Genomic DNA, 8,596 nt, shown 5'->3' on the forward strand with positions numbered 1-8,596 from the left:
GCTCGCAACTGCATAAGGTTGCATGAGCGCGCGAGACACATTTTCAGTCGGTAGGAAATTTTGAACTTTTCCCAGGTGGCGGCCGAAGCCTACTCATCGATTTTGGACTACCAAGGGATCTTTAACGTACATAACTTGCACGCGGGACCTCCGATGTTTTTCGCCCTTATCCGAGAAGGCTAGGTGTTAGATCTTACTTACCATAATAGCAGGGGTGTAGCTGAAAGACAGCAATAAGGATCCAAGAAGAAGCAGTAGAAAGACTGCAGAAAGAGTCAGGAGCCCAGAAGAGGGGGCAAAGGAGGTGAGAGGGCAGAAAGTGGAGACGCAAGCAGACAACAGAACATTGTTAGAGGGCAGGAAATTAAGTGAAAGGAGACAATTTTAGAAAAGAAAATGTTCGTTGACCGTCCGGATTCGAACCCGAGACCTATTGAAGGAGAAGCGAACACCGTAACATCTTGCCCACGAAGAACCCCCTGGACATTCTATGCCTTTTGGCTGTGGAACAGGAATATAATTAGGCTAACAAATATTAACATCGCCGGGCAGCTGTACAAATAAATTATGCACTGTGCCCAAAATTACTTACTTTTTTTTTGGTACAGCGGTTTCTTAATCTGTGGCCTGTTTTGCACGAGCCCATGAAATAGTTTGTCAAAATTCAAATTCAAAATGTCAAAAAAAAGCAAGAAAAAATACGACGTGAAGTTTGTTCCATTACTAAAAGAATTAATTAGTAGGTTTTTTTTCTCTCTCCTAGCAATTTTTCTTTCTGCGCTTACTTTGTACAGTTTGCCGACAATTTGTCAAATAACGCCCATTGCTGTGAGCACAAGGCAGAATTAATTATATTATAATTTATAATATCCCCTGCTGTACGTTTTTGTGTCCTTTGAATGTTGAATGACTCTGCGGCTACACGATTCACCTTCGTTTTAAAACTTGTTTTGGCTTCATATTTTCTCAAACTGGCTTCAATCTCTTCCTGTCCATCCTCAGATTCTAAAACTACCCCATTCGATGTCATCAATTCTTCTATTGCAATTGCATGGATGTATGTATAATATGTTATCTTTGAAATGGATGTTTTGCCCATGCATATGTTATATAAATTTGTATGTGTCAGCGTCTGTGTGTGTGTGTGTGTGTGCGTATGCGTATGTGCGTGTCGGCCTATACTATTATGCGTGCGTGTGTGAGTGTATGTATGTGTGTGTGTGTGTGTGTGTGTGTGTGTGTGTGTGTGTGTGTGTGTGTGTGGGTATGTGTGTACACGCACTGGGAAGGGGAGCGGGGGGTCAGTAACCCCTTGACTCCTTCATATTGTATTTAATTTTTAAAGATATTGTGAGTAATTTAAGGACACCAATCTGTAAGACGACAGACAATCATTACCGGTACTTTCCAACATGTGCCTCTGAAATAACCGACAGCGGCTGGATGAATGGGTAAATAAGAAACTGAAACCTACGATTGTGGGATTGTCCTTTTTTTGTAAGTGTTTTAAGGCGCTCGCAACTGCATATGGTCATACGAGCGCGCGGAACAATAAACACTTTCAGTTTGGTAGGAAATTTGAATTTTGCCCGGATGGCGGCTGAAGCATACTCTTATTGATTTTAGGACCACCAAGGGATCTTTAACTTTTGCATCTGAGGATGGACAGGAAAAGATTGAAGCCAGTTTGAGAAAATGTGAAGCCAAAACAAGTTTTAAAACACACCAGATGCTCACTTTGCACACCAGATCTCCGAGATTTTTAGCCCTTATCCGAGATGGCTAGGTTTTAGATCTTACCTACCATAAGATGAGGGGTATGGCTGAAAGAGAGCAGTGAGAAGGAGCCAAGGAGTAGCAGTAGAAAAGCTACGGAAAGTCAGGAGCCCAGAGGAAGGGGTCAAAGGGGGAAAAAGGGGGGGGGGCAGAAATTGGAGACGAAAGCAGACGATAAAACACGATTATAGATCAGGAAAGGGGGTGAAAGGAGAACATGTTAGAGAAGAAAATTTTCCGTCGCTGTCAGGTTTCGAACTCAGGACCTTCTAAATGAGAGGCAAACACCGTGGGCCCAACCTCTGAACCACGAGAGTCCTTAGCATTAGCACCATCATGCCTCTTCCTGGCCCACTCACTTGGCTGCAGACAGACGACTGTAATATGTAGCTCCTATGTCTTGGGCTTTGTATCCCTTTCAGCCTGAGTTGGCCCTGATAGTAGTGATAGGCAGGGTCCGATGCCTGCCTCTTAAAAGATCTAAATTGTGTCGATCGGGGCGTGAAAACACTTTCATTTTAACAAAAAATCCTTCGCAATCGACGTAAACATGCGTATGAGCAAAACATAAAAGTATGCAGTGTTGTTTGTCAACTACGTAACGTTGTCTCGTCTGAACTATCGCTTGTGATGAGTATTGATAAATGATGTGAATGTAATGAATAAACCAAAGTGTTTTTCTTCAACAAACAAAATACCGGTTTTGATTTTTCATTTGTCCAAAAAGTATGTCATTTTACGTAACCCTCCTTCAATTGTGAAAATGTCCCAAAACCAGAAATCGTGACCCTCTGAAAGAAAGGTGAGTTGTCACCTCTCAAGACTTGGTCATAATACATATAATTTTCATGTAGTTTGTTAACTAGCGAATTGCATTATGTAGTTGTTATTTTATAATGTATTGTATGTGCTCATTTCATAACGATGTGTAAGCGTACGCGTGTGATAAGCATGTAGGTGTGTTTGTGTGTGTGAGTGTGTGTATGTGTGTGCGTGTGTATGTGTGTGTGTATGTATCTCTGTGTGTGCGTGTGTGTGAGTGTGTGTGTGTGTGTGTGTGTGTGTGTGTGTGTGTGTGTGTGTGAGTGAGCGTGTGTGAAAGAGCGTGTGTGAATTTGTTGGTATGCATTTATGTAAAGTGCCTAGAGCTGTGTTCACACAGGAGTGGGCGTTACAGAAATGATCTACATTATTATCACCGTATTAAATTGTGGATACTGTACATTTAAAGGGGGGAGGGGGGCATAAAGAAAAATCCCCCAAATGTTATCACAAAATTTTAAAAAGCCATATATAGAGAAAGAGGATGGGCTCCTCAGTACCCAATGGACAGAATGAATTTTGAAACCAGCAATAGATCTAGCAGCTTAGCCAGAATATTTTCTTTCAGAATCAGAGGGCTTAACATTGTTTTCAGGGATAAAGGGGGCATGGGTGATTTTTGGGGTATGAACAAATTAGAAGTGAAGGAAGCAAGAGCAAATCAGTTATTGTAAAAAAAGTATGAAAAGTTTAATGTTAATTATTATTCTGTTTTTAACATAATATATACTGAATGCAGGGACATAGTCTCTTTGGTCACATAAGATCCAGGCACATCACAAAGAGCAGAAAACAAAGAAACAATTGTTGCAGTAATAACACAGTAAACCTATATAAAAAGCCTGTTACGCTGCCAACATCATGCTTGTCCCAACAGTAGTTCAACGTCCCTGGGCAGAGCAGACGAGACCACACAGATGTAGTTCTTAGATCAAATATGGCTTCCTCGTAGCAGCAACGTAAGTCTGACTTTAGGAGAAACTCATTGATACTACTATATATAGCTGCCACAAAGACTCTACCCACGCAGCCAGTCAAGATGGTGGACATTGGCTAAGAACCCCTACCCAACCTTTCACATATATATATATATGCGTGTGTAAAGGGAGGCCGCATAAAGAACATCCACTAAATTACATGTATCACAAAACAAAACCAAAAAAAAAGAGGATGGGCCTCTTTAATGCCACTTGAATTGAGAATATTAATTTTGAAACCAGTACATTGTAATGGCTGTTTTTAGCAGCAAAGGTGAAAAGATCAAACAAGTCCAACAGTATAAATATCAAGGATATAAATAGTAACACTGATTTTTTTTTAGTAAGTGGTTTACGGTACTTGCAACACAATAAGATCATAAGTGCCGAAGTTTAGAGGTGTCACAAGAGAGTAACAAACACAAAAAAGAAGGAGGGGGGTAAAGACGATGGACGTTTGATAGGAAAGAAGAAGCAAACCACACCAGAGCACCCGCCAACCATCCACTAACATCTGATGCCAGGCGTTCCACAGAAATAAAATGAAGAATTGCAATGGCTGAGGCTAGTTTCAATGAAATGAGCACAATCCTGAAAAACAGAAACATCTCAATGACTACCAAAGAGAAAGTTCTGAAACGCAATGTACGGTCAACCCTTTTAGATGGCTGTGAATGCTGGACAATCACTAAAGACAGTGAAAATAAAACAGAAGTGACAGAAATGTGGTTTCTTAGGAGACTGTTGAGAATATCACGGAAGGAAAAGAAATCAAATGAGGTAGTAGTACTTGAAGAAGCCAGCGTGGGACGCTCACTGTTAAAAACAATCAGGAAGCGAAAAATGCAGTTTTTGGGACACCTGAATAGACATAAGGTCTTGAAAATCTAGCTCTCACTGGCAAAATTGAAGGCAACCGAGGAAGGGGTAGCCTAGAGCACCTACTTAGGGAATCTAAACAAATGGGTAACGGGGCTTTTTTAAGAGCATCTGAGAAAAGGAATGAATGGAGAACCATGATTGCTGATGTCTGTTGCAGATCTGGCACTGGATGATGATGAATGACTGTTTAGCCACGATTTTTCTTTCAGAAGCCCAGTTTAAAATCTATTTAACATTCAATAAATTTAAGCTATTCAAAGTGGACCTGCAGCAAAAGATCTCTCAGATTAACTTAAACGGTTTTGCTCTCATTGTTATTCACAAACCTGGTCTTCAATGTTTCAGGTCCATGATGAACAACACTAGAAAACAGAATATTTATGTTCTGATACAATAACGGACTTTCGCACTCAGACATTCAGAAACATATGCAATACATTTGTTACATACTGGTTGGCTGCTTTAATAATAATGATAATTTACCACAGAGAAAAAGCAAGGAAAAAGAAAAAAACAGAGAGACAGTAAAGAAGTAAGTCTACAAATAACACTGTCAAAATCTTGAAGCACCCCAACCTTCAGAACGCCAAATGAAATTAAATGCCCGGTCCAATAAGAAATTACAATAAAGTTTTGTGGCTGAAACAAAAGAGTCTGTGGTCTGTATTGGCACAATTTCACTTTTATCTCAATGGTACACTATTATTATATGAAGTTTATATGAACGAAAAACATCCACTCTGTTTTTTTTTAAAATGCAGCTCAATGTACCCATGCATCTTAACATTCAACTGATTAACAGTAATAACAATAGACAAGATTGGAATGCAAGCGTTTTTACAGGAATCGAACAGTTTTAATACATAACCGTCATGGGACACATTGGTACACTGACGTCTATGAGGCAGGAAAAAACAAACACAGGGTAGAAGTCTTATCTTTGAGGCATGTTAAAAAGGCTTAATCTGACATGCCTTGTACAAATGGCATTGATGGTCTAGTGGTTAGGCTGTTGGGTTCAAAATCAAAAAGTTGTGGGTTCAAATCCCATCAGGGGCCCAACATTGTGACTTTCGGGAAGGCACTTTTTGCAAATTTTCCTCATTTCACCCAATTTGGAATGGGTGCCCGGCTACATGCGGTGGAACATCTTGTCAGATTGCTGTTGATTGAACACTTAATCAGCTGCTTGCACTGCGTATGCTTCCTAGGAAGCTTAGCTTGTTTCTGATTTCTGAGTGATCTTGGGTCTGCTGGGGTAATAATATAGATTGTAAAGCACTTCGCGCTTGCTGACGAGCAGGGAAATATGCAATATCAATGCTATTCATCATTTATTTCATATGTTCATGTTCAGAGCTTAATTGATCCCCAGTGATCTTCAAGGTCCCCTTACCTTAAGGGAAGACCAGCATGCTTTTTTCAAAATCCGTTTTGCACAGACTTAGCAATCATTTAAGGGCATTTTATATGACTTTGGGGGTCTTGTACGTTATTCAGGTAGTCAGATGTACCTTAGTTCTGCGCTCCTGGCAAATTTTTACACTTTAGGGTGTCACGACCCCCTATAAAGCGTTATTTTAGTGCAGGCGTAATTTTCTTATATATAAAGCTACAGAGTTAATATTTTCACAGAATACACTCAGTATAGGTAGTTGCAACCTGTTAGAGGCTTTTTTTTTACATCGTTTATAATAAGCGAGATATCCTGGATTTTAACTCATGACTTTCTAAAACACCGAAATTTTCCTTAAAATCACTCCCTCTAAGGCATATAGACGTAGTAATATGAAAAATATTCCATAAATCAAAAAAAGCCTTTAACAGGTTGCAACTACGCCAATTGACCCACACTGAGGCCAAATTTCAAGGGAATCCTATAAATAGCTTCCGATATCTCGCTGCACTAAAACCCCATACCCCTAAAAATATCGCGTTTTAGAGAAAACGCAAAAAAACGCAACGCAAAAAAAAGTGCGTTCGCATTGTTGTTACTTTTCTACAACCGAAGACAGATCAATGTAGTGTTCGTCTGGAATAGAACTATGTAAAATGGAATAAGAATACGGTTTGGAATGATGAAATAATACCATTTATTTCTAGAGAACAGCGCAAGGAAAGGGGAACCAAGTTATCCCAAAGCTTGAAACGGGGCAATCACAGTCATACTTTATTCAGAATAGTAAAGCGATAGGAGAAACACTTCTTAACACTTCGGGATTTTCAGGATAAAATTTGTGTAAGTTGTTAGGTGTATTTTTTTCTTCCTAAAATATAATTATTTCATCTTGAACGTCCTCACAAAGGTAACCGGCTTTGACTTTTGACAGTGGCATCACAAAAACCAAACAAGAAGCCCTACTTCTGTTAGCTGAGGTAGATGACTGATAACATACCTGATAATGCCGACAGTTTAAACTTAAAATCCGATTCAGGTCCGATCACTTCTGCATAATTGGTAATGATTAGCAAAGCATTTTGCATTGCAAGCTGAAGATGCGAGTTCGATTCCGTATCCGAAAGATGATTTCATCGAGTATCTCCGCACTTGCTGTAACTTTAGGGACGAAAGAGCGTCCTAAAGTCTCGACAACGGTGATAAAGTAGGATGTCCAGCAGGAGTGGGACTGTCAGACAAGCATGGTCTATCATATTTTTGGTAATAGCTAGCTTTTCGTAAATAGTCTGTCTGTATGTTGCATTTTGGACGTTTACTCATTGTTGACACGGTGATGAACACTTTTATGGAGAGGATTATGGATTGTCAACAAGAAAAATATCGGCCCCCAAAGCATTTCAGACGCATATATGCCAAGCTACCATGGCAAATCCTGGCTTATCTTGGGATCCTTTTGACATCTTGAATCAAAAGCTCTTTATATTCTATAGAGCTAGACAGATACTTTCCGAAGTTTTGGCCCAAATTTACCACCACCCAAGTTTAGCATTAAAAAACTGGAGAACATGTCTACTATCAGCTCTATTTGGTTCCCGAACTTGATCAGTAATATATGGAAATAATAAAATCTTCCAGTGACATTATATAGCGAGATAACAACAAATCCCCCCCCCCCCCTCTCTCTCTCTCTCTTTCTGTTTCTCTCTCTATCTCGCTCTCTCTAGTGGGTTGTTGGCGGGTGCTCTGGTTAGATGCGCTCCTTCTTTCCTATCAAACGTCTATCATCCATACCTCTCCTCTTTCTTTTTTTGTGTTTGAATATAGTATGCATATATTCAATATACTCGAGATGAGACACACACACACAGACACACACACGCACAGAGGGAGACACACACAGAGAGAAATAGAGAGAGAGAGAGAGAGAGAGAGAGAGAGAGAGAGAGGGAGAGAGAGAGAGAGAGAGAGAGAGAGAGAGAGAGAGAGAGAGAGAGAGAGATGAGTTGGAAAAAGAGACGAGGGGGGGAGTGAGAGGGAAATGGGGAGAATTTAGTTCCCCTCCACTCCCTCTTTTCTTTCTCTCCTTCACTAAAGCGCTTCCTGTCTAGCACACTCACCAACACTATGAGTGCTCCATTGGTGTGACATGAATTTCGAAGATACTACATTGGGGCTGCTTGCAGGACAAGCTGTTTAGTTCTTGTTATGAGGCACGTTCATCTCTCTTTAGACATCGTTATTATTAGTTTTTCTCAGCACCAACTCAGGTCACCCAGCCCAGGAGGGAATTCGCTGGAACATACCCCTTCCTCCCCCTCCCACCGCACTGCTATATATACAAAATCAGATTGTATGATTGATGTATTATGACCTAGGAATGAGATGATACAGTAGGTATGTCCATATACACATACATATAGATATATATATATATATATATATATAAGTATGTATTTATATATATTCACCTGGAGCAGAAGCTGGCATTGGTGTATTGGTTTCTGTGAAGGGGTCGCTGATTGGTTACCCAAAATGAAGCTGTGTATCAGATAGGTGACATTCCGTAAGCCATAGCAGAAAATGATCTACGAGTACAACACGTATTTGCAAATGCTCCCCCCACCCTCTCTCACACCACCCCGTCGACCGATCGTCAGTGGCTTAGATAAGATTTGTTTGGGTTCATTCATGTTGGAAAACTGCACCAGGAATCAACGCTCGGGTCATCTGACAGGGCAAA

The sequence above is a fragment of the Aplysia californica genome, unplaced genomic scaffold (assembly GCF_000002075.1).
Source record: "Aplysia californica isolate F4 #8 unplaced genomic scaffold, AplCal3.0 scaffold00331, whole genome shotgun sequence".
Classification (NCBI taxonomy): domain Eukaryota; kingdom Metazoa; phylum Mollusca; class Gastropoda; order Aplysiida; family Aplysiidae; genus Aplysia; species Aplysia californica.